The sequence below is a fragment of the Hemicordylus capensis genome, chromosome 1 (genome assembly GCF_027244095.1).
Source record: "Hemicordylus capensis ecotype Gifberg chromosome 1, rHemCap1.1.pri, whole genome shotgun sequence".
In the NCBI taxonomy this organism is placed as follows: Eukaryota; Metazoa; Chordata; class Lepidosauria; order Squamata; family Cordylidae; genus Hemicordylus; species Hemicordylus capensis.
In genome coordinates this window covers 185,252,124-185,275,916 of record NC_069657.1, presented here as the reverse complement: position 1 = coordinate 185,275,916, position 23,793 = coordinate 185,252,124, and the positions used below count along the sequence as shown (strand labels likewise).

The following is a 23,793-nucleotide window of genomic DNA, read 5'->3' as shown; positions in this document are numbered from 1 at the left end:
TCTGTTCATGGTAGTGGAGCGTGCCCTGGAGGAGAAGGAGAAGTCCCCGCCGCGGCCATAGAGGGAGGGGTATCACGCGGAAGGGTGGAAGACTGCAGTCCTATATACACGCACACTGCAGCAAGCCCCATTGTACTCAGGAGGACTGGCTTCAAAGTAAAAGTGCCACGGGTCGGACTCCAGCTGTGGATAGTAGTGGCAGGCAACAGCACATTCATACATACTTGAAATTCGAAGGTGGCGATTTACATCTACCAGCAAACAAATCTAAACGAAGAACAGGGCTCTGTGGCGGCAAGCCTAGGCACACCAGATCGGGAGTAAGTTCGCACCAACACAGGCTTGCACTTTACAGCAGATCCGCCCCCCAAGAATTTGAGGAGTTCCTCCTTTCATTTTACTGAGCCCCTCCCGCCACACTTAATAAGCCATCTCTTCAACCCCACAAACACATTTCTTCCCTCAAAACTATACCACCACCACTAGAAGTATCTCTCCTCTTCCCCCAATATTTAAGTGAGGAGTTGGTCCTCAGGCGTCCTGCTGTCTGCCCCCCTGCTCGATTTACTTCGCAGTAAACATATCTGCTGCCGCATGAGGCGAAAGAAGCAAGACGACAGTTTCTCAGTCGAAATTAATTATTCTCGGATGGATGTCAGGATGTCGGTGAAAATGAATAGGAGGGAGACTCTCCTCAACCCCCCCCCCCAATTCCGAGCATGTCGGGATGCATCGGATTATAATCGTATTGCTTTTCAACGCGTCCCCCAACTTTTCCTGCAGTCGGGCGAATCCAAGGAGCATCTCCACGGAGTAACCCATTCGTCCTAAGCAACGCTCAGACTTGCGTAATGCTAGTCTCCAAGCCCTTCCAAGGATCTGGAGTGGAGTGGGTGGAACCCACAGAGAAAAGAAAAGAAAAGACCAAGTACGAACTGGAACAAATTTATTATGGCAGAGATGTCAGCGCCCTGGTCCTAGGCTTGCTTCCTTGGAAATCAGACCTTCTGTGCTCAATAGAGCCTTTTCCCAGGCAAGCGTGCATAGGATGGCTGACTCTCTGCACATTTTCTTCGCAAGGAAGCGCCACCGGCTGACATCCTTCCTCCGAGAAGTCCCACTGAAATCAAAAGGACAAGTTAGGCATGCTGAAATTGTCCTTTTAATGTCATTGGGTTGGGACTCTTTGAGTAAAGGTACTCAGGATGTCAGCCGCTGTGCTTGGCGTGGCTTATCCCTAAGCAAGCCTGCACAGGAGTAGATCCTGCAAACCGTTTGGAATCCCAGTGCCCCGGTTTAGCTGCTTTGTGGACCAAAATTTGGTCACCAAATATTAGGGCTGCAATCTCATTTATTCATTTTTATGCACATTTACCTGAGAATAGGTCCCACGGACATTAGTGGGACTTACTTCCGAGGAAACAAACAGGCATCGAGGTAGGGCTGCAAGCCTTTCCACTCTTACTTTCGAGGAACAGGGCTCATTATTAATGAACAGGGCTCATTACCAAATAAAGATGCGTAAAATCGGGTCGCATAACTGGAACCCAAGGCACGTTTATCGGGGAATAAATCCCATTGAATGCAACAGGATCTGCTTCCGAGTGAACGCGCCTAGGCTCGGGCAGCAGGTCTTCAGTTGCATCTATCAAGGAACGGAGCACCTGTCAGCAAAGACTGCTTTGACTCTAAGCACCCGCTTGGCTTGGAGAGGATTCAGCTCTTTTTGGTCAAGAGTTGAATTATTTCAGAAGCGCAGCAGTGGGCTCTTCAGGACTGCCTGCCTGTCCAGCTGAAGGCCGCCCACAACGTAGGTGGGGAAATCAAAGAAGGAACCGTATTTTTTTACTTGACGACGGCCTATTGGGCTACATTAAAATAAAACTCGGGGAAGCGCAGCATTGAAACAGGAGATGGGCTATCTCCATTCAACACCACTATTCAAGGCTGCCGTCCTATTCGTATTATTTGGGAATGCCCCATTAAAATTACTAGGACTGCCTTCCAAATAAGCAGAACATGCATAAGACCTCGATGCACGGTGGGGAAGAATAGATTCGTATGCGTTTCCTCTAGGAAGGCCACCATTATTTTGTTGTAGGGCTCCTGCGCCGTAAACAAAGGTACGACAGGCTGAAATTCCGTAAGTGCAGCCCTTGCTGCGACTAGTGGGGAGATGCATAGTTTGCGTTTCTGCCTCTCAAGCAACAGGAGCCAAGCAAGGGACGGGGCGGGGGACAGGTGGCAACTCTAATTCACCTGTGGTTTCTATTGGAGGGTTTTCCGCGCTCACAACGCTCTGGTGCGTAATAGGGCAACAGCTGATACTTGCACATACTATTCTAGTTCTTCTGACCGTCGTTTGGGAATTTGTATACAGTTTTTAAATGGTAATAATCAGATATAGTAGCGGAAAGAATACCCTTGATGGTATTTGATAGCTGCTGACCGTCAGCGCTGTGTTACGAAGCGCTGTTCACCGAATAGAAGTGGCAAAGTCCCTGCCCCGAAGAGATTACATTCTGTATCCAAGGGACAAGGCAAAGGGGAAGGGGGAACCAGACCGGTGGTAACCCTAAAACAATGAAAATGGGTTGAGGGCTAGAGGTAGAGAGTTAGGGGATGCGGAGCGGTGAAGGAATAGCTCTTCTCCAGTTCCCATCAAGGAAGAGCTGTTCTCCGACCGCAGCCTCAAAAGGCGAGGATAACATCTACTTGGAAGTAAGTCTGGCCGGTTTCAATTAGATCGCCAGCTAGGGATTAGCCCACAGTCCGACATAATGCAAGCGCTGCGGATCCCAAGACTGTATGAAAATACATTTTGTGGGGAGCAAACTTGCTTCTCCCCCCCCCCTTTCTGATAAGGAACCAGTCAGAAGGAGAAGGACCTGCCTCTAACGCAATGAGAACAGGAGATTTCTCAGAGTCAAGGCTGATTCCGGGGGCGTAACTAGGGGAGGGGGCTCCTGTTTGCCCCACTCTCCCCGGTGGACCCGCGCAGTGAGGGAGAGAAAAAGATTAAATAGGTAGGGATGGAACTGGGGGCCCGGGTTCTTCGAACCTACCCGCTCAGTTATAGCTACATCCCTGGCTACTTCCAGAAGTGCAAAGCAAAGAATAATGCTACAGTCAGAGTCAGGAGCGTTGCTGAGCACGTGCTGGGCGCACTTCCTCGACTGTCTGCAAGCCAAACATAGAACGGGTCGACACCAGTTTAAAAGACAAAGCGTCTTGCAAGGAATTCTGGGAAATGTAGTTTGATGGTGCTATCGAGAGAATTCTCCTGCAGAGCTCTTCTTGTTCCCCACCTACAAGGTTATACAGGGATAGAGAAAGACCACTAAACTACTGGAAACTTCCGGTGTAGATACACCTCTAGTAATCCCAGCAACATTCACACCTCAGGTATTAAAGGCAAGATCTTCTGGGCCAGGGAGTGTGGCTACCAAGCAGATATGAGCCCCAGTCTCTAGACTTGTAGAAACTATGGGGCTTGAGGCGGAGAGAGAGCCAGAATCGCTTGATTTCATATTCTTGCTGTAATTTAACACGGTAACATTTTGTGTGCAAAATTCTTTTCAATCTGCACCTTCATTCATAGCCCTCTTCGAGAGATAGTAAAAAATCCTTTTTAATCAGGTTGCTATTTCAGAAATGGGGACACTCCAACCCTAGGCCTTAAACAGTCCTTTTAAAAAAATGTGGAAGAGGGCATTTTGATGGTACAGCTTTTCATGTTGTGTGAAGAAAGCTGCACCTTTCAAATTTCTTCTGTTGCAGAATTGTTAAAGGTATAGCAGCCTTTTTCTCCTTTTGCCTATGATTTGTCAAGCATAGTAACCGGGCACAACAGGTTATGAGGTCTGAAATAAGCAGATCCTGTTTCAGAATGGGATTGTTTGAAAGTATCTGAGATGAGTTGTATGCCTTTTGAAAAGCTGTTTTTGAAAAGTTATCATTCTCAGTGAAAGGTAAGGGAGCAATTTAAATGAATTAATATGCACTAATAGTGTCTCCCCCCCCCACTTTCCCAAGAGAAGCTCTAGAGGTGTGTGAGGGAGAATCCTATGTAGATGGGATGGTGATTCTCATTATCTCCCTTAGTATTTATTTTAATTTTAGTCCAATTTTCATGCTCTGAAGAAGTCTCAGTGAAATTTCTCTTTTTAAACAGAGTTTCTGCATTTCTTATGTTTACTATGAAAGGGTGATGTGGTTACCTAAACATATTATTTTCTAAAACTAATCTAAATTTATACTTGACAAAATATGGTGCATCTGGGTAGGTGTTGACTTCATCAGTATTTATTCAATTTTTATACCGCCTTTCATAATGCATCCCAAGTTAAACATTTTAACAAAAGTTAAAATGCAATAAAACTCCATGAAAATCACATTTAAAATCTTAAAACCAGTTAACAGTAAAAACACACACCCATAAATGCCCCCCCCCAATAAAAAAAGACAAACAGAAGCAGGAGAGCGGAGAAACCAGTCAGCCCCTAAGGGGTAAGAGTTGAATGATTCTCAAATTTTCTTTTACCTAGAATGTTACAAAATAGTGTTTTCTTGATGGACCTAATTATGTCCACAATTGACTACCCCACCTTTCTGGACTTTTAGCCATTGCCTAAACTTTAGAAAAAAGTTTTAAAATGCGATAAGATTCTAGTCAGTAGCCAAGCCTGAACTATAACATTTGTTTCAAGCTTCATTTACTTGAGGAACTGGATAGTCTAAAATATATGCTTTGCACATATTGTCTTTAAAAATAATAATAATCCCCACCCCCTGTATTCTAAAGATTTGCTGCTGGTGATTTGGGAACAAAACTGCATGTGCTGCCTACTGAAACGTAGTCCTCTAAACAAAAGTGCTGAAAATATGAGTTTATTGTGAGTTTCTGATTATTTTAGAAGTGCTGCTTCACCCAGCTGTTGGCGGCTGCCCCTGCAAAAACCCTCCCAGCAGCAGTGCCACCACCACTACCACCCTTATATTGCTCCTTATTTCCCTCGTGGCACCTGCACCACCCTGCTTTTTGAAAAGACAGGGGCTGGGCAAGTTGGAGTGGCAGGCTATATTTTGACTCTACCAACTTCCTCACTGCCTGCCCTCTCAAAAGGCAGGATGAGATATCATGTGACAGGAAGGAGGAAGGAGCAGGGTGGCACTGGCAGTGGTGGCATTGCCACCAGCAGGTAGAGGGAAATGGGGGTGCTCTGCATAGAGTGGGAGACTAGGATGGGAGGCTTCTGGGGAGCTTTTCATCCTGGCGCTGTGCCTCTTGCAAGTCCTCACAACTCATCAGGAGCATGGGGATAGGTAAGGATGCTTCCCATACTAGCCCCATGTCGCTTGCAAGGGGCTGATCAGGAGGTAATTGGAAGCCCTTGGAAGCTCTTGCAAGGAGCGTGGGGGTCAGGATGGAAGTCTGCCACAAAGTGTCCTGCCCTGGCCCTGCACTCATTGCAAGACTAGCATGTGGAGTAGATCAGGAGTGCCATGGCCTTGAAAGGGGGCCAAGGGGCGATGAAAAGAAGCTGCCAGCAACCAGTCTTCTCTCCTCATCCCACATCCCCTTTAAACCCTGCAGAGGGCAGGGCTGGTGGGGCAAAGTGGCATTTGGCAGCCCTATAGTCTGGGCTACCCCTGAAATAACTGCTTTACAATATATAGTGTACAATATAGTGCTTTCAAAGGATGAAGCTTACTTCTGTCCCTGAGTAGTGAAGAATATATATTATGGTTATATCTGATAGCACGAATGCACTTTTCACAGAAAACAATGAGTAAAATGAATCTTCCTGACTGGTGATTTAAATCATGATTTAAATCTACTGTAATTTTAGGTAGTATAGAAAGGCTGTGGCGGGTACGTTATTAAAAGTTGTTTATTGCTGCCTGTGGTGTTTACACCAATGTGGCATTTAGGCTAGAATTCAGGATCAAGCTGTAGTAAAATTTTCAACACTACAGGAAAAAATAATGCATGATGTCCCCCTCTAACTCCCCCCCCCCGCCAATGTGGCATTTCTGCTGGGTTTCTGCAATTTTTCAGCCTTTTTTCCTTACTGCGGCTTTTACGCCGATGTGGCGTTTCTGCCCAAAATTACAGTATTTGACTGAAATAAAACCTGCCTTTCTGGCAGCAAATCTGGGGTTGCAGACATGACAGGAGCGTCAGTTAATCTTGGTTCCCTGATGTATCTATATGATAAACATATTTGTCTCATTCACACATTACATTTTTGTGTGTGTATACACACACACACACACTTGTACTTCTAAAATGTAAAGAGGTCTCCAGCCCTTTATTTGCTAGCCCATTGACTGTAGATGAGAGTACGGAACACAAGAGATTATTAGATCAGACCAAAGGTCCATCTAATCATGTGTATACATTTATATGCATGTCTACATAAACTAAAGTGTGCCGTCGAGTCAGTGTCGACTCCTGGTGACCACAGAGCCCTGTGTTGTCTTTGGTAGAATACAGGAGGAGTTTACCATTGCCATCTCCTGTGCAGTATGAGATGATGCCTTTCAGCATCTTCCTATATCAGCATCTTCCTATATATCAAATATATCATATTTCAGCATCTTCCTATATATCCTATAGCTAGCATCGTGTAGTGGTTAGAGTGTTGGAATAGGATCAGGAAGACCCAAGTTCGAATCCCCATTCAACCATGAAACTCACTGGGTGACTATGGGCCAGTCATGCATGTCTTAGCCTAACCTACCTCACAAGGTTGTTGTGAGGATAAACATAACCATGTACACCACTCTGACCTCCTTGAAGGAAAAGCGTGATATAAATGTAAAATAATAATAATAATAATAATAATAATAATAATAATAATAAAACCAAACCAGTGAATAACACCTGTCTGACTGTGTAAACAAGAGATAATAATAAATATTGCTGCTGCCTGATAAAGTGGGGACTCGAACCAGCAACCTCTGGCTTGCTAATCAAGTCATTCCACTGGTGCAATATTATTTATTTATTATTATTTATTCAATTTCTATACCACCCTTTCAAAAATGGCTCAGGGCAGTTTACACAGACGAATATAAATAAGATGGATCCCTGTCCCCAGAGGGCTCACAATCTAAAAGAAACATAAGACAGACACCAGCAACAGTCACTGGAGGTACTGTGCTGGGGGTGGGTAGGGCCAGTTACTCTCCCCCTGCTCAATAAAAGAGAATCACCATGTTAAAAGGTGCCTCTTTGCCAAGTTAGCAGGGTTAGACATGTGGCTATGTCTACATAGACATGGCTTATTTTAATATATACATCTGCACGAACCAAAGTGTTGGTTCTAAATAACCTTTGTAGCTAGTTTTATGGTGTGAGATGATGGTATTCAAGAAGGTTTTGACAGGCTTGACGTTTTATGTAAGGTGTGCTTCTCTAGGTTTTGATTTCTTCCATCTCTTTTCCTAAATAAAGGTGATTGTTGCCAGGCTGGTATAGAGCCTTATAGAAGCAGAGAGTTGCACTTCAGGAAAGTTAACTGAGTTGAAGCTTCTTTTTAATGCTCCCCTTGCAATATGTGGTTGATTACATTTTTGTATATTTTAATGTTGAAAATATTAGCCAGACAATAAGGGCAGCTCTTGTTGATTAAATTTACATAATTGTTTCCTCTTTTGTCTGAAACAACCATAATCAGATTTTTTTTTGCATGCCATCCCCAGCTTTTAAATTTATTTATTTATTTATTTAACTAACTAACTAACATATTTGTATACCACACAAAACGCAAGTCTCTGGGTGGTTTACAACAAAACAATAAAAACAACAAGTAAAAAAGTTAAAACATTACAACAATTTAAAATTTTAAACAAGTTAAAACTATTAAAAATAATCAAACTATTAAAACAGTATCTAATTAAAAGCCTGGGTGAACAAATGTGTCTTGACTACCTTTATAACAGTTGTAAGAGATGGGGAGGCTCTTATTTCAGCAGGGAGCATGTTTCAAAGCCTTGGGGCAGCAATGGAGAAGGCCTGTCCTTGAGTAGCCACCGAACGAGCTGGTGGCAACTGCAGATGAACTTCTCCTGATGATTCAATGGGTGGTGTGGTTCATAGCGAAGAAGATGTTCTCTTAAATAACCAGGGCCCAAGCTGTTTAGGGCTTTATAGGTTATAGCCAAGACCTTGTATTTTGCCCAGAAACTTATTGACAACCCATGTAGGTCTTTTAGGATAGGAGTGAATGGCCTCCCTGAGATGACCCAGAGACCAATCTGGCTGCTGCATTAATGGATTTTTTTTTGAAAATTTGAATGCTATATATTAAACTAGGGTTCCTTTTTGTAGTTCATCTTTGCTGAATACATAGTCAATGTGCTTAGCTGAAGGCTAGTTTGCTTGCAAGCTTTGCATTCTTGTTTGTTTTAATATGTATTTCTTTCTGACCTTCCTCTCTTCCAACTAAGCATGACTTATCAGGTAGTGATATATATGTTTTAACTGAGAAGGAAATGTCAGTGGAACTTCTTTATTGGAACTTTTAAATTTTTATAGGAATGGAGTTTTAAAATGTTGAAATGCTTTGGATAGCTTTGTGCAACTCTTCATTTATGAAACTCACTAACAAAGCTTCACTTTTTACAAGTACATCCATTAAAAAACAAAAAAAGGTATCCCCCAGCAAGTTTAAGGGATGAATAGTCTGTGGATTGAAATCTTTAATTCTGTTTGTCAGTTCATTTTGTTCCTTTGTGTGAATATGAAGGAATAATATGATACTGCTTTTTAAAAGTTCTGAGTGGTGAACTACTTTATGAATGACTTCATCATAACATGAACTACTTTATGAATGACTTCATCAAATATCTCAGGGCCTCTTCCCACATTATAGTAGAAAAATATGAATTTTTAAAGCTACAGGGAGTATCGAGCAATTATGAGTTCCCTGGTGCTTGAATTTATCTTTTAAGTCATGTGGGATAATGGATAGTAGGCCTGTGCAGATTCAGATTCAAAAATTTGGATTTTGTCAGAAATTGCCCTAAATTGGTAAAAATGGTTAAAATCCAAATCTGATTTTTAAAAATCAGATTGGTAAAGTCAGAATTAATTCTGAAATATTGAAATTAATATAATAAATACATTGGAATTTTAGAATTAGCAAAATGGAACAGAATTTCCCCCATAGAGGTGAATGGGGAAATTGAAAAGAATCACTAAAAATCACCAGTTGGTCCTAGAGCCTTGAAACTTCTCACATACATGGGGAAGGGGATCACGGCCCCCATAGTGCATTTTAAGATAATGGGTCTCTTAAAAGCTCCTTAGAGGTATGTGTGTGTCTCCTCATCCAAATGAGAAAAATGATTATGGTGTCATTCAAGATATGTTACTCTCTTTCACATGTTACATTTTTTGTGTGTACATGCAGTAAGCCTTAATCAGCTCTCTCTGAATATGTGAATCAGTAGACATGCTTTCTACAAATTGTGCCTAGCTCTGTTAGAATCTAGGCACACTTAGAATGTAATACAATTATCACTGAATATTTATCACCTTTATAGTTTCAGGTTTTCAGACCAAGCACAAGTCTGAATAACCACATTTCTGTAATCTGTTAAAACTAGATATAAAAACCATGCAATTGGTATATATTTAAACCTCAGTGGGGCCCATATTTGATCAAAGTCTAGGTGACATCAGCTAATAAGAAAAGATTCCTTTCCAGTTTCTTTTGTTTTCTGGCTGTTCAGAGAAGCCTGGAAAACAGATAAATCTTGTGCTGTGCCTTAAAGGTCAATAGCATTAGAATATTCTGGACCAAAACCCATGTGCCAGTGAATTCCAGTCTTGAGGGCCCGCAATACAGATGTCTGATATTGAAACATGGAAAACTTACCCACACGAATCAAGGGATCGTGTGATTTCTTCAGACTGTGCTTTCATGTAGAACCAAGGTCAGTGGAAAGATTTACAACAGACTTGGCTTGTACTGACAACTATTTCTTAGTGCTACCCATGCATTAGCCAGTATCCTGCAGTGTTACAGTATAAAAATGTAATGGAGGAAGGAAGTCTTATTCTGGGTGGTTACTGGCTAGCATTGCTGTGGGGATAAACAATGTTTGCTGCTTCAAACTGCTAAACAGAAAACTTCGTGGAGATTGTATAACAATGTGGGGGATGCACAGGGATGTGTATCATTCAAACAGAAAAAGAGTGGCTTGTTGCAGATTATGTCACAGGAACTAGCCAGTAGGTGTCCATGACTGTTGCATAAGGACATATGTGCACTGGGTATGGTGGCTGAAGGTTTGCCTGTCACCAGGGAATTGCCGGTTATGTGCTGAGGTTTCTGCAATGCAGATGTGTGTTTCCCCTACGACCAAAGGTTTCCAGGGACGCTCTTACTTCTTCTTGAACAAACTTTCTTTTGAAAAAGCCCTTTAATGACAAATGGAAATGTGTGCCACTTTTCCGTGTGCTGAATCTCTCAACCAGCCTTGACAAAAAGTCCTGCAAGTAATTCCATAGCTGATGTACAGCTAATCAGTTTATTTCTTTGACCCTGGTGTTGCTAATTCTCTACGGTCATTTTTAAATGTTATTCTCTTTAAGAAATGTCCCTGACTTTGTAAGGTTTGACATTACTTTGTCCCAGATCTTTCTCCTGTTCTTATCTCTCTGTACTTGTTGTCAGCTGCCATGACAGCTCCTTACCTCCAGGTGGAAGGGCAGGTGAGTAGCTTTATTTGGCAACGATGTCAAGGTTGCTTTGCTTCATGGAATTGCTGAGAATGAATGTTCGATGAGCAGTTTAGTCTGCACTTTCTCCCCGGAGTCTGAACACATCACTGCAGTGACATGGTTAGCTGCAGTGGCCTGAGGTTTGCGATCATATGTCCACCCCTAGTTTTCAGGGAAACGTATGGCCTATTTGTTTTGTAGGCTGAAGAGGTAATCCAATGACATGAACGGATTGGCTTGTGAAATCGCCTCCCAAGCATTGCTATGCCAGTACTGTGCTTGGCTAGCAGCACTCAAGCCTCTCTCTGCCAATTCAAAATGTCCTTTAAGACCCACTCTGACTTCTTATAGCTCAGTCCTGTGTATATTTACTTGGAGCTAAGTCCCATTGAGTTCCATGAGGCTTACTCCCAAGTAAGTGTGTATCGACGGCAGACTTATAGTGTGATAAGCTGCACCCAGACAGCAGAGTCCCCATGGTCCTCGATCCCACTCTGATGAGGGTATATCAAATTTGTGCCCTAAAAATGTTTTTTGGGATGAAATGGAACTGAAAACATACACATGTGAAATAACATGCAATGAAAATCTAAATAATAAATCCAATAGTAGCAGTAGGACCTTAATTAGGACTAATGAAAATGTCATACAGAAGTGAGCAAGCCTTTGAGTTTTCAGAATTTCTTCTTCAAGATTGAGATTAAGCAGCCAACTGCAAACAAAAAGGGAGGGAGAGAAAAGGTCTGGCATGATGCCCAACTTCAACAGCATCAGCATAGCGTTGTGGCTAGAGTGTTGGACTAGGACCAGGAAGACCCGAGTTTGAATCCCCATTCAATCATGAAACTCACTGGGTGACTCTGGGCCAGTCATGTATCTCTCAGCCTAACCTACCTCACAGGGTTGTTGTGAGGATAAAAATAACCATGTACACTGCTCTGAGCTCCTCGGAGGAAGAGCGGGATATAAGGTTTAAAATAAAAAAATAATAACTTTTTCTTTTCCCCTCCCCTTATTGAGTTCTTGCTTAACATCCATACTGATTACGAGTTCTGGAAAACTTGAAAGCTTGCCCATAAGTTGGGGACATTTTATTTGGTCTTAATAAATACATTTTCCTGATATTGGCTACCTGTAGTTTGTCTAAATAAGAAAGGGAATTCTTCAAATATTGAAAAATCTAGATATAGCTATTATTGAAAAACATTTGTGTTTGTGTGTGTGTGTGTAGAGAAGTTATGAATTAACTTTGCCCTTTAATTGGCAATGTTTTTGCTCTCAAGTACTGTTAATTTTCTGTTCTCAGTGGTTCTTAGATTATATATATATATATATCTATTGCTGTTGTAGAGTTCCAAATAAACATCTATCTTATGAATGTACTTAATTACATTTCTTTGACAACAGGAATTTTGAAGAGGTAAGAGAAGCTTCAAGTTCCTGATATTAAAGTGATGTTCTTGCGATCAAGGGGACTCTATCATGGTGAGTGACCAGTACATTATCCTCTCAATACCAAAAAATGTAGATCTACAAGTACTGATTTAGCCACTTAATGGCACAGCAGGGAAATGACTTGACTAGCACGCCAGAGGTGGCCAGTTTGAATCCCCGCTGGTATGTTTCTCAGACTATGGGGAACACTTATATCGGGCAGCAGTGATATAGGAAGATGCTGAATGGCATCATCTCATATTGCGTGGGAGATGGCAATGGTAAACCCCTTCTGTATTCTACCAAAGACAACCACAGGGCTCTGTGATTACCAGGAGTCGACACCAACTTGACGGCATACTTTACCTTTTACAAGTACTGGTGCAGTTTCACAGTTTACAGTGGTCCCTCTACTTACGAAATTAATCCGTTCCGAATGCACATTTGTAAGTCGAAAAGTTCATAAGTCGAAAAGCGGTTTCCCATAAGAATGCATTGGGAACGGATTAATGCGTTCCGGAGCCTAGAAAAAAGACCCAGACCCCCCAGTAAGGCTTGCAAACTGCACAGGAACATTTCTTTTCAAGAATAAACAGGCAGTAAACAGGCAGGCAAGTCAAGGAAACCGCATGTAAAATTCGTAAGTCAAGGAAACCGCATGTAAAATTTGTAAGTCGAGGAAACCCCATCTAAAAATTTGTAAGTCGAAAAAACCGAATCTAAAACTGGATCTAAAACTGCCGTTTGTAACTCGAAAAATACTTATGTCGAGTAGTTTGTAAGTCGAGGGACCACTGTACTGATATATGAAGAGTTGAAGACTGCGTAACCTCTAGCCAAGCATAACCTCTAGCCAAGCATAGCTAGAGTGAGAAAAAAACCAATAAAATGCCTCCCTCTGGGCATATTTAAAAGCTTGTACACAATTAATCATCATGGGCATGATCTTTTACAGCATGATCCTGTGAATGTTTACTTGGAAATAAGTTCCACTGTGGGTTTTTTTGGTGATTACTTACGGGTTGGTGTACATAGGATTCCACCATTCAGCTGCATTTGCTGTAAAATCAATTAACTGTTTTCTTGATTTCCTTTTTAATGTACTATGTGACTAGTTCCAATTCCCTGAATGTTGTGATAGCAGAACATGGTTTTTACATAGGAACACAAGAAATCAGAGGGGAAGAAATTGAAATGCATGCTAAATTCTTACATTGGAATTAATAGGACTTGAATTATTTTAATGTGGGACATGAATCAGCTGAAATTAAGATTTAGCTTTCAGTGCTCTATGTCTTTATAACAACTGTGAAATATGGCTCTACAAATGGAAAGGGGAAAGATATATAACTGTCCAGATAAAATGACATAAAATGCTAAAAACAAAAACACCCCATCATAAAATGTGTTTGTAGCATAAAGAATTGGAGATATAGAATGAATGCAAGCATTAACTACTACCTAATAATTTGTTCATGTTGTCAGTATTTTGGAGCCCTTGAAGGAACAGTAGCTCTGTTCTAACCCAGGACTGCACAGCTTTGGGTTTTCTGCAGATATTGGGCTACAGCTCCCATAATCCTCAAATATTGGACACTGTGATTGGGGATGATGGGAGTTGTAGTCCAAAAACAGCAGAAGGGCTGAAGTTGTGATGGGAGTTGACTACAACTCCCATCTAACGGAAAACCTGCTCCTTACAGGAGCAGCAGCAGCAGCAGCGGTTGACTGGGCCCTCCCTCGCTGCCGCCATCGCCATGGCCGCTCATTCCCCTCAGGCCGTCGACAGGATTGGGCCTGTCCCTTGCCTGCCTGCCTCCCTCTGCCAATGGCCTCAGTAGCCCCAAACAGCAGCAGTGGTTGTCTGGCTCTTTCCTTGCTGCTAATAGGCATTGCAATGGCTGTTTGTTCTCAGGCCATTGATAGGCTCGGGCCCATCCCTTCTTTTTCTCTCTTTCTCTCTTTCTCTCTCCTCCACTCGCTCTTCCCCTCCCTTCTCTCTCTCTCTCCCTTCCTGAGTTAACAGATCTTGTTCAACTTGTTTCCTCATCTCATAACAGCAGCCTCCTTCTCCTGAAGGGGCTCTTTCCTTCCTCATGACCCCTTTCTTCGCAGACCCCTGCCCACTTGTATTCCAACTGACCTTAACCATCACAGGCTCCTCCTCCCTACCTGCATATGGAATTTCCACTGCCCAATCACCACTGTGCTTCTGCTCACAAACTCTTGCGAGAGCTGCCACACATGGGATTAGCCACGGGTACGCCTTCGAGAATTATATTTATAGATTCTATCTCTTTCCTTTAGGAACCCTATCTCTGAGCTTTCTGCCCCTTTAGATTCTGGGAACCTCCTCCTAGTCAGCTTTCCAATTGCATGCCTGCCCCATAGAGCTCTTCCTTTTTTAGGGCGTGTGTGGGGTTTTAATTGTTAGTTGGCTAGGATTACCTTTTCTCACAGAATATGGACTGTAGACCTTTTGTAGCAGATAGCATAAAGCAAAGCTATCATTTCAACCTTACCAATATGTGTCAGAGATTTAACTGCCAGCAGCATAATACTGTATAGATGTGGAATTATTGCCTATATTATGGGTTTTGTTCAGACTGAGGCCTCTGATTTTGGAGGGAACTACTATAGTGTGATGGTTATTTTGTGTATGTTTGTGACAAGAGTCCAGCAATGCTGTAAAATACAGTAGCTGCTTTCTTGATTTGATTTATATTGTATTAAGTGACTAGCTTCAATTCAATGAAAGTTGTGATGGCAGAACATGGCTTTTACTTTAGTCTTAAAAATATCAGAAACCAGAAAATGCCTTTTGAAAAAAGCTCCTCATAATTGCAGAGCAGAAAAATGTGCACAAAATTAATTGCTCCAGGCCTTCTGTCCTGTTGAAATGAGCATGCCTCTGTGTAGGGTGAGGGCTTTAGTTCAATAATGTATTTCAAGCTGAGATCAGATATGGTTATGGGAAATGCTTGCTTGAGAACTTATAAAAAGGCAATGAAAATTGACTTTGTTTTTCAAAAGCAAGAACATTAATGGAAGAAATTGCTGGGGAAAAAAACCACAACCAACCCTCTACTTCTTATCCTACCACCTACTGTTAATTTAAAAGGTTTGTTTTCAAAAGCCCTCTAGGATCATAAACAGAAATCAATTTTAGTCTCCTTGTAGTCCCCACTGGATATTTGTCCACATCAAAAAACCCCTCTGCCACATGATTTGGCACAGTTAGGCCTAACTGGCAACTTTTCCTGAGCAGAGGGGGATAGAGTTGGAAGAGCAGATGTGCTCCATGCCTGCTTTGCTTTGTGTTAGCACAGCTGTGCATGTGTGTGTGTCTAACCTTGTACATCTGGCTGTCCAGTTCTGTTTTGCAACTGGCAAGTAGTTTTTTTCCTCCAAAGCAGCAGAAGCTGTAGAAGCCAGACTGCCATAATACAATACTATCAAAAGGTAAGAAGACCACAATCATTGTGTTTTTCCCCCTGGTTCATCTGTGGACCAATCTGTGAAAAAATGTTGGACTCTTTTAGTGACTTTATTCTTAATAAAGAATTTCTGTAGAATTTTGTTCTATCAATGGCTGAATATAACATGCAAGCCTGCTTTGAAACTTTATCTAATGTGTAATGGGAAAAAAAAATTAAAAAGATGAAATGCGGCATTATGTACAAGTCCCAAAGTGATATGTATCTCTTTCTCCTCAGCTTTCAAAAACCATTCTCCTTTTGAGTGAAACTGTGGGCCAATCTTTCACCATATCTTATTCTTACATTTGATATTTTATTTCTGTAAATCATTCATGCCCAGCTTCTCCATGCACTTGAGATGCCTTGTACTAGAGATGTGCAACATGTTTCGAGTACAGAACAATCTGAACCCGAATCTGCCTGTTTCGGGCGATTCGTGAACAAAAACCACTCATCTGCAAGTCCAGAAAGATTTGGCTCCAGAACAAATTGGCTGAATTTTGGAGCCAAAGGTTTTGTTGTTTCGGACCTCCATTTTGTGCCGATCTCTGTGTAGTCTCCATTTTGTGTTTGATGTCAATTTGAATTTCCTGCCCTTCCAAGCTTCATATCGGTGAATGAAAGGATGGGCTGATCTGCTGACGATTCCCTCCTGGTTCCAGATTGTCTCTTTTGGCTCTTGCCACTCTTGACTGACCCCACATTGGCCAGGGGAAGAGTCAAAGAAGGGGCAAGGGTGGGGGGGGGAAGTTAAAGGAAGGATTTCCAATTAAAGAGGCAGCAGCCACCATTCTGTCTTTCTGCCTCATGGGAGAATAGAGAGAGAACGAGCGAGCTTTGCCTTGCCTTGCCATGCCATGCCTATTGCCTTCTGCCTTGCCAGCCTGAGCCCAGCCTGCCTTGCTACCCAGCCTGCCTTCCCCTGTTGCATGCCAGCCTGGGAATGAATTATCTGCTGCATTGCTTGTTTTTTGTTCTTGAGAAGAAGATAATTCTTTTTTCCTGCTGAATCAGTGCTTGCCTGTGTCTGCTGTGTCTGTGCCAGCCACTAGCCCCAGCCCCTGTGGCCACCTGGCCAGCCACCCCTCCCCCCAATTTTCCAGGCTTTTGTCCCAGCCCTTCCCCCCCCCCTCCTCAAATCTGAAGACTGAAGGAGAAGAAGATTGAAGAAGAAAGAGTAGACTCAGAGACCAGACCACAGAAGTGGATAACTAGACACAACAACGTGGGTGAAGCTATAGACTGAGTGAGTGTACCCATTTTCTCTCTCTCTCTCTCTCTCTCTCTCTCTCTCTCTCTCTCTCTCTCTCTCTCTCTCTCTCACACACACACACACACACACACACACACACACACACCTACCTCTTGAATTCTGCATTCTTGGGGTTTTTACCTGTTTGGAGGGAGGTTTTGGGTTGCAATTGAATTTAAAAAGTTGTGTGTTTCGTTTAGAAGAAGTTTAAACAGGGGTTCTGTGTGGGAGGGATCCCCGTTAGTTAGTACTAGTAGGTGGTTAGAAAAGTAGCATAGCCTCGTGGTTTTAAAAAACAAATTTGTCTTTTTTCTCATTCCAAAGATTATTTTTTGCATTTTTACAAAACAGAAGCCTGTCCTCCAGCCCTCTGTGCCCATAATATATCAGTATAAATATTCTCTGCCCAGCAGCCTACAGGCTCTGAGTGGGCAGGAAGGCACAGACTCTAGCCTCCTCCCTGCACCCATTTACCCCCCACCCCCACCCGCAGCATTCTGAGGCCATGGCTAAAATTAACCCTAAACCCACTAACCCTTTCGCAGAGCACACACACACACACACACACACACACACACAGAGGCATACTATGCTTCCCCCCTACATAATTTCAAGTCTAGCAGTATATATATATTATGCAATTCAAATGCCTTGGATGGTTTGTTGTTGTTCCTGTATTTTGGGGACCTCTTGGATGGGCACAGGACAGGTTCTGTGTGTGTGTGTGTGTGTGTGTGTGGACTTCTTTGCAATGAAGATTGGGTCATATTGTGACTTCTATCATCATCATCATCATCATTTTTATTCAAACTAGATTGCTTACATCTACAATAGGTTGTGCTGGTGCCACAGGCACCAGCAGAAATTTCTGTTGCAGAAATGTCAAAAAAAATGCACCAAAAAATTGTGTGCTATTGTTGTTGTCATCACTCTTTTACTTGTGTAGGTGGGAGGGGGGGGCCAAACCTCGCTGTTACACTGGCAGAATGTTGTTTTGCACCCTTCCTTACTTAACCCGCTTTTATGTCCGGGTGTTACAGATGTAGCTGACTGTGTCTGTTGCTTGTGGATGAAAAATGCTTGGGGGAGGGAGGGCAGGGCACATTTGATGCTGTTGTTGGCCCTAGTCTGCTGCATCTGTGATATCAGACTTACTTGCTTGCTTGTTACTGCTGCCTGCTGCTGTTAGCTTGCATTGGGAAGGGGCGTGTGGGGCAGTGCATTTCATTGTTGTTGCTTCACACTGTTGTGTATGGATAATTGCATTTCTGGGGTGGGGATGGTGGGACACAATGGATGTGGTGAGTGACACAGTGGATGTGCGTGACCTTTGGAAACCTTGTTCTTTGCAAAGCTCTGCTGTTGCCCTATGGAACAATGGTGACAGACAGTGCCCATTTCTGCCTGTGGGTGCCTCCTAGGAGTGCCATAGTAGGTCGGGTGGCAATGCCCCAATAGGTGCCTGCTACCATCCAGGTTTCAGAGTGATTGGGTAAAGGGCTGATTTTTAAAGAATTTGTGAAGTTTGCACATCTTTGGGGCAGAAAAGGGGCTTCGGGGGCATAAGAGTGGGTCGGGTGGTAGTACCCCAATGGGTGCATGCTACCATCCAGATTTCAAAGGAATTGGTGAAATGGGTGATTTTTAAAGAATTTGTGAAGTTTGTGCATCTTTAAGCTTCCCCCCCATAGGGAATAATGGGGATTTCAGCAGCCCCATAACTCCACTTGGGGAGCATCGGGGTGGCCCAGAGCGAGTTGTGGTGTAGTGTACATAGGGTACCAACCACCCCCATACCCACAAGCCCATGGGGTACTGGGTTTTGTTGTTTCTGAGCTGTTCTGTGTATAGATTATCTGGTAGCAAGTGAGAGTGGATTCATTGTTTGTAATCGAAAATGAATAACTCAGATTTGAGTGATTCGAGTGCCACTTTGAGGCCCATTTTTCCAAGGAGAGCTGGAAAAATGGGCCTCAAAATGATGCTGTTTTTTCAGGGAGAGCTGTTCTACCAATTGGGGTCAGTGGGTAGACAGCCCTGTGCTCTGGGCTTAGTGTGTCTACCCACCTCAGAAGATTAGTCTACTTGGGTAGGCCAGTCCTCTGAGGTTGGCTGACACACTAAGTCTGGAGTTGGTCTACCTGCCAACCCCAATTGGTAGACCACCTCTCCCTGAAAAAATGGTGCTTGAATCACCCAAATCAAATTGCGTCTAGTTGGGGGTGATTCTCCTTGACTCCGTATCAGGCCATCTATTTTGAGAGCAATTTGATGTTGAATCCCTGAATCACCCCCATTTGACCCGAATCAATTCAAGATTGAATCGCATTGCACATCCCTATTGTGAAATTGTTAATTCAAGGATATGGGCTGAAACACCAAGTATAAGCTTGTAATAGTTTCCCAATGCACTTCTGATGAAATGCTTTACCAAACTGGGGGAGGATGGGAATGTGTGTGTAAAATCCACTTATCTTAACTGGTTTCAATGTCTTCTTGCATTCTCTTCCAAATTTAATAGCAGGTTAATGTTGTGGCAGAATGATTGCTTTATTTTCAATTGCTTTGTTATTTTGTAATTTTAGCGGTTGCCCTGCATCATGATTATAGTTAGTCCTGTGTGTCAAAGGCTTTCTCCACAATTATGATTTGCCTAATGGTACTTTTGTTATGATTTGTAGGCTAATGGAAGTCAGAGATGGAAAGGATCTGGTTGATTACTGAGTCATTGCCCTACAGATGCAAAGCACAAGTTCCTAGAGAAAAGGAAACAAAATATGTTGTTAAATAGCTTTTACATTTGATTTTGGCTAAATGATGACTTGTTAAAAGTATTCCTTGGTTGGTATGGTAAGGATAGATTCATGTTAAATTGTGTAAAAATAGCTAGTGTTTTAAAGATTTATTTCCTAGAAGATGTTCTTGCAAACTGAAGAAAAAGTATACATCAATGTCATCAAACCTGGTAAATTTGATTTAGGGGCCTTTATATTCTTTTATTTTGACACTACGTTAATTTTTTTTCCTAATGGGAGGCTATACCAAGGGAGTGAAAAATCACTAGTATGTGCAAGTCAACAATACAATTGGGTGAAATGTGGTTGTTCATTTTTTATAGGTTTTCCCCCCTAAACACATTTCATTTTATTTCATTGCTTTGTGGAACTACAGTGCCAGGATTTCTGGTTTATATCTGCTAAGAATTTTAAAGTTATTTCTGCATGCCGAAGGGTGCTTTATTCCTGGATTTCTTGATTGGAAGCCTTCCCAGCCTAATGGCAAACTGTTTTTGAGAATGAGGTGAGTTTTCAAAAGCTATCTGTGATATAGCATAAGAACTTGTTAGTTCAGAGGAAGAATTCCACTGGGCATGCACAAGTGTCCAGGTATACTTTAAACAAGTCTTTGGACCTTAAGTATGGATGGGAGCCACTGAGTCAAGCCCTTACTGCTGAAGGACCAAAACAGACATGATACTGCCTTGATCTAATCCCCAACCCTATTCTGGTGGCTCTGATATCTGCAGCTTATGATGAAAAATGGTGTGTGTTTTTACAACAGTGTTATAGTTCTGTTGTCTCCTAGACATGAGCTCTGACTTGACTTCCAGTATAAATGATTTACCACACTTGAGGCAGCAGAGTGGGTTTTAGAGGATGCATTTCATTCTAGGACACTCTTCCTTTTGAATGGGAGCCACTTCATGCATGGGGAATGTACTTGCATATCCTTTTCATGGAGGAAGTTGCATTGTACTGCATCCTATGGGTGACAAATGCACAAGTGACTCTTTCAGTGCATGTATGCGACATAAAGCCAATCAGGGCAAAACCACTCAGTTCCCACACAGAAGTGAGATCTCTCATATGTAGAATCTTTGAGCCTTCTCCTCACAACTTCAGGAGCAAAGCGGAGAAAGTAAATTCCATAAGTGGCCTGGGTTGGTAAGAATACTGAATAACTCAGTCTGAGTACAGCTTTTTTTGTATAATCTCTCTCACACACCCACACATCCCCTCTGATTATGAAAGTATGTTTTGTGGAAATATCTTCCTCATATTTTGATCAACTCAATATTTCTTTCCATTTTATAGTTCTTATGAGTTAAATTTTTAGTATTCAGCTTATTCTTTATCAAATGTTAGAAGTACTGCTAACAACATAATATGATATTTCAATATATACCAATCCTTACATTGAAAGCTTCCAGTTACTAGTTCCTATGTAGTGATATGGCATTTTCTGTATTGGAAGTGTTGATAGAATATGAATCTTTTCTAGCTCTCTTTGCCATCCTATGTCTATTTTCTGAACAACATGATAGATATACAAATGCTCCAAGAAGATGACCACTATCATTCTAGATTTTTTCCATCTAGAAATAAAAAATAAAAAAAGATCCATGACTTGAGTGGATTCAGTTCTGGAGAAGAAAATAATATACACACAAGATCAAGACAGCCAGCTGTGTTAGGTCTTGAACTAAGGACCTTCTGGGAACTAGGATGGAACTTTATTCCTGGAATCATCACCCTTTCCTCACAAGCTTTTAGCTTTTAACTTCACAATGTTTGTTAATTTTTGATTGGTGGCTTTGTGTTTGTTTTTCCTTTTCTTTGTATAATTTTGTTTTTCATTTATGCACTTTGCACTTTGAGCTTATTTTTCATGCCAAAAACCAGTTCATGAGTACTTGTTATATCAAATATTTCTGTTTATCTCTCTTCATTGTGAAAGTTGTGTTGAGTATTTTTAGTAGGAAGTTGACTAACATATTTGTTTAGAAATAACTAAACAAAGTGTGATCCAACCAAGAACTGCACAACAGGCCTCCATTGTTATTGTTGTTATTAATAATAATAAATAAAAATAATTTGATTTCTATACCGCCCTTCCAAAAATGGCTCAGGGTGGTTTACACAGAGAAATAATAAATAAATAAGATGGATCTCTGTCCCCAAAGAGCTCACAGTCTAAAAAGAAACGCAAGATAAATACCAGCCACAGTCACTGGAGGTCCTGTGCTGGGGGTGGAGAGGGCCAGTTACTCTCTCCCTGCTAAGTAAAGAGAATCACCACATTAAAAGGTGCCTCTTTGCCAAGTTAGCAGGGCCTGTCATAGGGCCTGGGGATCTTGGTGGGCAAACCTCTCATCTCGCTAAATGCATCCAGAGGGCAGAAACAGAGTGCCTTGGCTTGGCCTTGCGCTGCTGCTCTTGGACCATTTTGCTGGTCTACAGATCTGGAGAGGTGGTGAGGTAAAAGCAGTTGCTAAGTAACTACGTGGATGCAATAAAAATGCCCGGCTTGCTTGTGTCTGATGTCTTGCTTCCACAAGCAACAAGGAAGAAAGATGGTGGGAATATTAGACTCCTTGGGCTGAGATTCTTTTTCAGTTCGTTTTGCAGATCCTCCTTTTACAGCAATACAGAAAAAACTAGTGTGGTTGGTAGCAGCGCTAGATGAAACTAGGTTGTGATATCTTGCATATTGTATTGGAGCAAGTGTCTTATGTTACTAAGTAACTTCCTTCCAGTGGTGGGAATTTGGTACGTGTGTCTGTGTGTTTTTGTTTTACCACTGTAAGAAAGATCTTCAGGTCTTGCTGATTCTATCTATAGTTGCCACCTCTTCCTCCTCTAGGCAGGGTAATTTATTATCCCTCCTTTCAACTTTTGAACACTTCTCTTCTGAACTGATATGATAATACTGGTGTAATCCTGAGGATGTATAGAGTGGCTTCCTTCCAGGGTAGATGGCAGTGCTTCCAAGCAGGCTTGAGCCCTGTCACATCTCTAAAAATGCCTGGCCTTGGTTTTCCTGGTAACATTTGGAAAATACAATAAAGAATTTTAAAATCTGAAGCTCTTTAAGGTTCCAGCTTACCTGTTACTTGTTTACTACTGCTAAACTTTATGCAAGCACTCTATACCAGCTCACTTTCACATCTTTAAAAGAAAGTAAAGTGGGCTCATACAAGATATACTGGGTGGGAGAGAAAAAAAATTGTCTTTAGTGAAGGCTTTTGCCTGCATGGCAAGGAAGGGGTTTCTTATGCTGAGAACACATCTCTCTCCCCCATCCCCACTTAGTTAGTGACTATGCTTATGCAGTTTCTAGCATGCCCTTTACCTGCCAGACTGTATTTGATCTAAGCTTCCTTCCTCGGGGGCCTACAATCAGTTTTTTTAAAAAAAACATAGATGAAATGGGGCCTGAGGAACCCAAAACACTAAAGCCAGGGTTCAGAAAGCATTTCTAAGCCAAAGTGGATGCATCTCCTGAGGCCCTCTGTGTTTACATACTGTTGCAACTGTGTCTGAGGAGCATATTAATATGCCTATTAGTAATGGAAGCCTATTTAATTTTGGGGTCAGGCAGCAAAAAAGAATATTTCTTGTACTTCTGCTTCTTCTTCTTCTCTTCACCCTCCCCCCTTTCATTGCTCTACCTGGACAGTAACTAGCTGAACATTTACAACTCTGAATGATATAATGCAATTAAGACTCTCTATAACACTCTAATTTGCATATCTCATTATATAGAGTGACACCATTAGAAGACATGTGTTGAAGCTTTCAAAATGATTATGATATGTGAAGGTATTAGAGGCCATGAATATGGCTTGCTGGAAAGCAGTGCGCTTACTGCACCAGCACGACACCGGATTCTCACAAGCACTGCATCACTTGCTAGGTGTTTTTAATGGAAAAGAATAGCTCCTGGAGGGCTAAAGTCAATCAGTTCTTATTCCGATGAAACTCCCCTTGACTTGAGTGAGGCTAGAGGATTTAACTCCGAGACAGAATGCTAATTAGTAGCTGGATCTGGACTAGGAATAGAAATAAGACTTTAGATTTGCTACTGATAACAAACTTGGAGAGAGGGAG

General features: G+C 42.0%; 1 long non-coding RNA gene across 2 annotated transcripts in view; it reads left to right on the top strand.

The window, feature by feature from the left end:
- The first annotated feature begins 3,273 nt into the window (after positions 1–3,273).
- LOC128341457 (uncharacterized) overlaps positions 3,274–23,793 on the top strand; it is a 196,953-nt gene continuing 176,433 nt past the window's right edge. Inside the window, exons 1-3 of one of the 2 annotated variants that reach the window (XR_008314420.1) lie at positions 3,274–3,405; positions 12,146–12,223; positions 20,075–20,203. This is a non-coding gene — a long non-coding RNA (uncharacterized LOC128341457). The remainder of the gene's footprint in view (positions 3,406–12,145; positions 12,224–20,074; positions 20,204–23,793) is intronic. The other variant, XR_008314421.1, reaches the window with a different exon arrangement.